The sequence below is a fragment of the Penaeus vannamei genome, chromosome 42 (genome assembly GCF_042767895.1).
Source record: "Penaeus vannamei isolate JL-2024 chromosome 42, ASM4276789v1, whole genome shotgun sequence".
Taxonomy (NCBI): domain Eukaryota; kingdom Metazoa; phylum Arthropoda; class Malacostraca; order Decapoda; family Penaeidae; genus Penaeus; species Penaeus vannamei.
The window spans coordinates 24,854,814-24,862,313 of NC_091590.1; positions in this window are offsets into that span (position 1 = coordinate 24,854,814).

The window sequence follows — 7,500 nt, forward strand, 5'->3', positions numbered from 1 at the left end:
GCAGACCTACATGATCTGAATGTAATAGTCCGTATATTCATTATATATTTCACTGGTCTTATGCATTGCTTAAGGTGATAGATAAAACAAGAGATCCCTTTTGCTGTCGAACTCCACATTATTCATCAACACAGAAGTGCAATACACCATCAGTAAACACAATCTCATCGAGCTCCACGCAAAAGCCTTTAAAAAAAAAAAAAAAAAAAAAAAAAATCTTATGAGCTATCATTTTACTTTCTGAATTGCAAAGGTGGAAGGTTGACCTGATGCTAAGCAGGCTATTCAACTGTAAAACAGCTTTATTGACTATAGTACGATTCATTCCCAGCAATTCAATTTTTGAATATGCAAAATGGGGTATAGGCAAGGAAAAATAAATGTAGAAAATATAGGAAGACAACAAAACCGGATCGCAATATGATCTTTAAAAACACTAATTCTGAAAGGCCTTCATATCTGCAAACTAACGGGAAAATCAAAGAGTTTTCATCTGATTACCAAATCATCTCAAATTCACATGCTAGAAGAAGAATTAATACAACCTTGGAAGCTATATCACTAAAAGATAAAAAAAAATATATATAAAAAAAAAAATAAAAATAAATAAATAAAAAATAAACACACACACACACACACACACACACACACACACACACAAAGGCACACAAAAACTAGACGTTTTGATCCACTTTGCTGAGGTGCAGGTAGGCCGAGTGAACGGCATGAATTTCTGTCTTCTCTTTTGATTTTTAAGTGGAACTCGGTAAAAAGCTAGTTTAATAATTCAGTATGACGACTGTGAAGTCCAGAACAAATCAATGAACTCTACCGAAAGTTATTGGATTTTTTAAAAAGCCTGATAACTTTCAAAGAGAACAGGTCTGAGGAAAGCCTTGTTATTGTTGACAACCAGTTCACGGTTTCCATGACAACGTGACGTCACACTTCAAATACTCTTTTCCAAAATGAAATGGAATAACAACTCGTTGAATATTAATGAAATGAAAAAAAAAAAGAACGCTGTCACATTTTTGAAGCGTATATAGATATCTTTAGTTCGGTGTCGACATGTTGGGAAGGCATGAGGTATAGGCCTACCTACTAATTTCAGGGATGAAAATTACACGAAAAAAGTGGATATTATTTACAAATAACATTAGTACGATATCAATACATTAAAATATTTGGAGGGAATTCACTCCCTCTCCTCAATTCACCCCCCCCCCTCCTAAAAAAAAAAAAAAAACTTCACTTGCTTAATACATTTTCGTTTATCCTATCACCAAAGAACCCTAGCAGATGAATACATTAATGTCAAAGATGTTTCCAAGCCTAGTGACAATGACAGTTATTTTAAATAAACAATTTATGTTCATGTAAATTCTTACCTTACTTATAGTGTACTGCCTTTCTTTCTTTTCTTCTTCTTCTTTTCTGCAAAACCATTCGGCAGCGCTAAGGGACCACACAGCGCCCACAGTCTCGTAGACAGATTCATTATTTTACCGTTATCGTTATAAAGTCGTCCTCCTTACGCCTCACTAACACGGAAGCCAGTGTGAAACTGATTTGAAATTTGAATTTGAAGTTGTCTGATTTACATTTTCAGTCTCTTATAGGATCTAATAGCTAGTGCGATATAGATACTAAACAAATATATAACGATAATTTCTCTGATACATATGATGTGCGTGATAATATATGATACAAATAGAAAATAAAATATATTGATACAAAGCTTTTTGCTTTTGGTAGAGCACGTGATGGCACATACTGTCACGTGACGACTTTTTGCGATTGTGATTGGTCCGTTTGAATTCCCGCGCATTCGGGGTTGCGCGCTACTTTCATGTCCTCGCGCGTTTTTCCGCTATGTCTGGTGTTTTGTTTAATGTTTTTTTTTAACGTAAGGAGAAAAACTTTCGTTTCAAAAACACGCAAAGCGTTACTGGAATTGTGATTGTGCCTAGAGGATTGTCATAATAAACTGTTATCGCATATTTTTACTTCAAGTGCATGAGCTAGCGTGATACTCGTCGTAGCAAAATAATCAAGTTACTATAGGCACGTAGACATTCCACGAAAGACTGTGTGTTTGATGCAACCGTTAAGGTTTAAAAAATCGAGCAGTTTCATATCTAGCGGAATTTCGAGCCTCATCTAGCGGAAATGTGGAATTAAATTTGGCAACATTATTAACTCATTATTTCTCTGTTGTTTTTACATTCATTTGGGTCTGCTCTCTCTCTCTCTCTCTCTCTCTCTCTCTCTCTCTCTCTCTCTCTCTCTCTCTCTCTCTCTCTCTCTCTCTCTCTCTCTCTCTCTCTCTCTCCCCCTCCCTCCCTCTCCCTCTCTCCCTCTCCCCCCCTCTCCCTCTCTCTCTCTCTTCTCTTCCTTTTTGCCTTCGAAGATTACACCCCGAATAATTACTACGTCCATATTTATCCTCCTCATCGGAATACAATACACACGCCTCTTCCCTAAATAAAATAGTTCATCCTGAGAGACATTCCACGCCTCTCTCCGCTTTTCCGCCGAAATGCGATAGCTCTTGGATTCCGCGAACGAAGCAACACGAGATCTGGGACATTCTTTAGGCCCGTTGGCGCTGCTCGCTACATTCCTCTCTTCGCTTGACGCAGGGGGTCCTCGCGTGTCGCTCTCGCCTCCACTCACTTCACTCACTTCACTCATACTCACCGCTCGCTACTCACTACCACTCGCCTCCACTCACTTCACTCATACTCACCACTCGATACTCACTACCACTCGCCTCCACTCACTTCACTCACTTCACTCATACTCACCACTCACTACTCACTACCACTCGCCTCCACTCACTTCACTCACTTCACTCATACTCACCACTCACTACTCACTACCACTCGCCTCCACTCACTTCACTCACTTCACTCATACTCACCACTCACTACCACTCGCCTCCACTAACTTCATTCACTTATACTCACCACTCGCTTCCGTTCGCTTCCACTCGCTTCACTCACTTCACTCATACTCACCACTCACTACTCACTACCACTCGCCTCCACTCACTTCACTCATACTCACCACTCGATACTCACTACCACTCGCCTCCACTCACTTCACTCACTTCACTCATACTCACCACTCACTACTCACTACCACTCGCCTCCACTCACTTCACTCACTTCACTCATACTCACCACTCACTACTCACTACCACTCGCCTCCACTCACTTCACTCACTTCACTCATACTCACCACTCACTACCACTCGCCTCCACTAACTTCATTCACTTATACTCACCACTCGCTTCCGTTCGCTTCCACTCGCTTCACTCACTTCACTCATACTCACCGCTCACTACTCACTACCACTCGCCTCCACTCACTTCACTCACTTCACTCATACTCACCACTCACTACCACTCGCCTCCACTAACTTCATTCACTTATACTCGCCACTCGCTTCCGTTCGCCTCCACTCACTTCACTCACTTCACTCACTTCACTCATACTCACCACTCACTACCACTCGCCTCCACTAACTTCATTCACTTATACTCGCCACTCGCTTCCGTTCTCCTCCACTCACTTCACTCACTTCTACTCACCACTCACCACTCGCTACTCACTACCACTCGCCTCCACTCACTTCATTCACTTATACTCGCCACTCGCTTCCGTTCGCCTCCTCTCACTTCACTCACTTCACTCATACTCACTACTCACTACTCACTACCACTCGCCTCCACTAACTTCATTCACTTATACTCGCTTCCGTTCGCTTCCACTCACTTCACTCACTTCACTCATGCTCACCGCTCACTACTCACTACCACTCGCCTCCACTCACTTCACTCACTTCACTCATACTCACCACTCACTACCACTCGCCTCCACTAACTTCATTCACTTATACTCGCCACTCGCTTCCGTTCGCCTCCACTCACTTCACTCACTTCACTCACTTCACTCATACTCACCACTCACTACCACTCGCCTCCACTCACTTCATTCACTTATACTCGCCACTCGCTTCCGTTCGCCTCCACTCACTTCACTCACTTCACTCACTTCACTCATACTCACCGCTCGCTACTCGCTACCACTCGCCTCCACTCACTTCATTCACTTATACTCGCCACTCGCTTCCGTTCGCCTCCTCTCACTTCACTCACTTCTACTCACTTCCACGCGCCTCCATTCAGCCCCACTCACCTCCAGTCATCACTCGCCCCCAGTCATCTCCACTCGCCTCCACTCACTTCTACTCACCACTTGTCTCTACTCATTTCCACTCACTTCTACCCGCCTTTATTCACCTCATTTCACCTCTACTCGTCTCCATTCACGTCTACTCACTTCCGTTCACCTTCACTCACTTCCACTCATCTCTACTCCCGTCTACCCGCCTCCATTCACCTCAATTAACCTCCACTCACTTCCACTCACTTCCACTCACTTCTAACCTCCCCATTTCATCCGTCTCCTCATCCTATCCCACCCTCTCCATTCTTCACTTCATTTCCATTCCTTCCCCCTTTTTATCCTCCTTTCTGTCCCTCCCCTTCCTTTCCATCCTTCCTTACTTTCTATCACTACCCCTTTTCTATCCTTCTTTCTATTCTTTTTCCTCTTCCTATCCTCCTTTCTATCTCTTCCCATTTTTTTATTCTCCTTTCTATCTCTAACCCTTTTCTATCCTTTCCTCCCTTTCCAAATCTCCTTTTCTTCATTTTATTCTCATCTTTATCTCTTCTTTCAATCCCCCTATTCTTCCTCTACCCCGCCCTCTCCGCCCATCCTTCTTCATTTCTGCTTTAACACTTTTTTCTATTCAAATACCCCCCCCCACCTTCCAACCCCCTCCCCTCTCAACACCTAACTACCCCCCCCCCCTCCTTTTGCGGCCTCACCCACCCCCTCCCCACTAAAATACTTTCCCAATCTCATCTCCCTCCAAATCCCTAATCCCCCCCTCCTTCCCCTTCTCCCTTACCCTTCCTCCCTTACCCCCCTCTCCTCTAATATCCCTGATCCCTTCTCTCCCCCTTCCCTCCTTTCCCCAACCCCCAACCGCTACCCCCCCCCCCCCCAAAAAAAAAATCTCTTACATGTTGATTCCCACCTTCCCTCTCTCCCTTTCTCCCCCCCCCCCTTCCGTCATCCCTCATACACCCTTCCTCCCCTCCTTCCCTCCCCCCCCCCCCACCACCATCACCCGTCTTCATCCAGTCTCTCACTTTTACTCTCTCCTCCTTCCCCTTCTCTCTCTCTTTCTCTTCCCCTCTCTCTTCCTTCCCCCCCTTCCACTTCTCATTCCCTCCTTCCCTCTCTCTATATGTTTTCACGGACACTTCACCTCTTCCCTTTCCCTCTCCTTCCCCCTTCCCTTCCTCTCTCTTTCCCCACCCCCTCCCCCTCTCCCCTCTCCCCCCTCTCTCTCCCCTCTTCCCCCCTCTCTCTCCCCTCTCACCCTTTCCCCTTCCCCCATCCACCTCCCCCTCCCCCACTCCTCTCCCCACCTCCTCCTCCTCTCTCCCCCACCTCCCCCTACCGTCTCCCCTCTCCCCCTCTCTTTCCCCCCCCACCTCCCCCCCCACTCTTCCCCTCTCCCCCCTCTCCCTCTCTCCTCCCTCCCCATCCCCCCCACCCACCCCACCCCCACCCACCTCTCCCCACCTCCTCCTCCTCTCTCCCCCCACTCTCCCCTTCCCCCCACCCACCCCCTCTCCTCCACTCCCCCTCTCCCCTCTTCCCCCCTTCCCCTCACCTCCCCCTTCCCCTCTCCCCCTCTCCCCCTCTCCCCCTCTCCCCCCCTCCACTTACCCTGTCCTCCCCCAAGTGCGCCAACATTCCTCGCCGTCGAACAGCTTCCGGTCGAGGTTTCATTTACACTGAATAATTAAGGCAAATTCATTGAGTTCCGATGTTAATGAGAGCCGCATGCGGGACTCTGGTTAAGGGGGGGGGGAGGGGGGAATAGGAGGGGATAGGGGGATGGGGGAGAGGGGGAGGGAGGGGGGAAGGGGGAGAGGAAGAGGGTGGGGAGGGGGAAGGAGAATGAGAGGGGAGGGGGGGGGTGGGGAAGGAGAAAGGGGGAATGGGGTGGGAAGGGAGGGGGAGGGAGATGAGGAGGAGGGGAAGGGGGTGGGAAGGGAGGGAGATGAGGGAGAAAGGTGAGGAGGAAGGGAAGGGAGGGAGATGAGGGAGAGGGTGAAGGGAGGAAGATGAGGGAGAGGGGGTGAGACATGGGAGGAGGGGGTTATGTGGGAGGGGAAAGGGGGGTTAAGGACGGATAAATGGGGAAGATGAGGAGGAGGGAAAGGGGAGGAGAGGGGAAGGTGTGTTAGGGAAGAGGAAGTGATGGGGAAGGGAAGGGATGGGGGAAGAAGGGAGAGGGGGGAAGATGAGGGAGAAGAAATGGGAAAAGGGGGGGGTAGGGAGGGAGGAGGAAGAGAAGGGGAAGGGGTAAGAATGGGGGAGGGAGGGGGAGAAGAATAAAGGGTGGAGGAAGAGGGAGGAAGGAAAATGGGGATGGGGTTTTAAGTGTGGAGAATGAAGACTTGGAAGAGAAGAAGAAATCGAGAGATGGAAACGATGAGAAAGGAAGAAAGGGGAGGAGGGGAGGGGAGAGGAGGGGGGGGGAGCTCGAGTGGGGAGTAGCGCCAGGAAGTGTGTGTGTGTGCGTGTGTGTGTGTGTGTGTAGATAGATAGATAGATAGAGAATGATATTGATAAACATACATATACACGTATATATTCCATCTATCTTATCGTCTACTTCTCTGACTATCTCCCTCACCCTGTCTTCCATCCTTTTCCTCCCTTCCCCTCCCTCTCCCTCTCCCTCTCCGCCATGCCTGTTCTTCTCTCGCTCTCTCTTCCTCTCCTTCCGCTTCTCTCTCCCTCTTACCTCGGAAGGAGAAGACGAGGTGGCCGCTCCAGTAACTCTCCTGGGGGGTGGGGAGGGGGGGGAGGGGAGGAGGGTGGGAGGAGGGAGGGGGGTAGCGGGCCGATGCGGGTGTCTCTCTGTCTGTGTCTGTCTCTTTGTCTGTCTGTCTGGTTATTTGTCTGTCTATATGGCTGCATTTAATCTAGCTACTCTCCCTCTTTCTCGCTCTCTGTCGCTCTCTCTCTCTCTCTCTCTCTCTCTCTCTCTCTCTCTACATATATATATATATATATATATATATATATATATATATATATATATATATATATATATATATATTCTCTCTCTCTCTCTCTCTCTCTCTCTCTCTCTCTCTCTCTCTCTCTCTCTCTCTCTCTCTCTCTCTCTCTCTCTCTCTTCTCTCTCTCTCTCTCTCTCTCTCTTTCTCTCTCTCTCTCTCTCTCTCTCTCTCTCTCTCTCTCTCTCTCTCTCTCTCTCTCTCTCTCTCTCCCCTTCTCTCATTCACTAACTCAGGCCCCCTGTGGCAATAACATGCCAAGCCCCAATCCAGAAATCAATGAACGCTTGAACAAAATGAACACAGTGAACAGAAATGA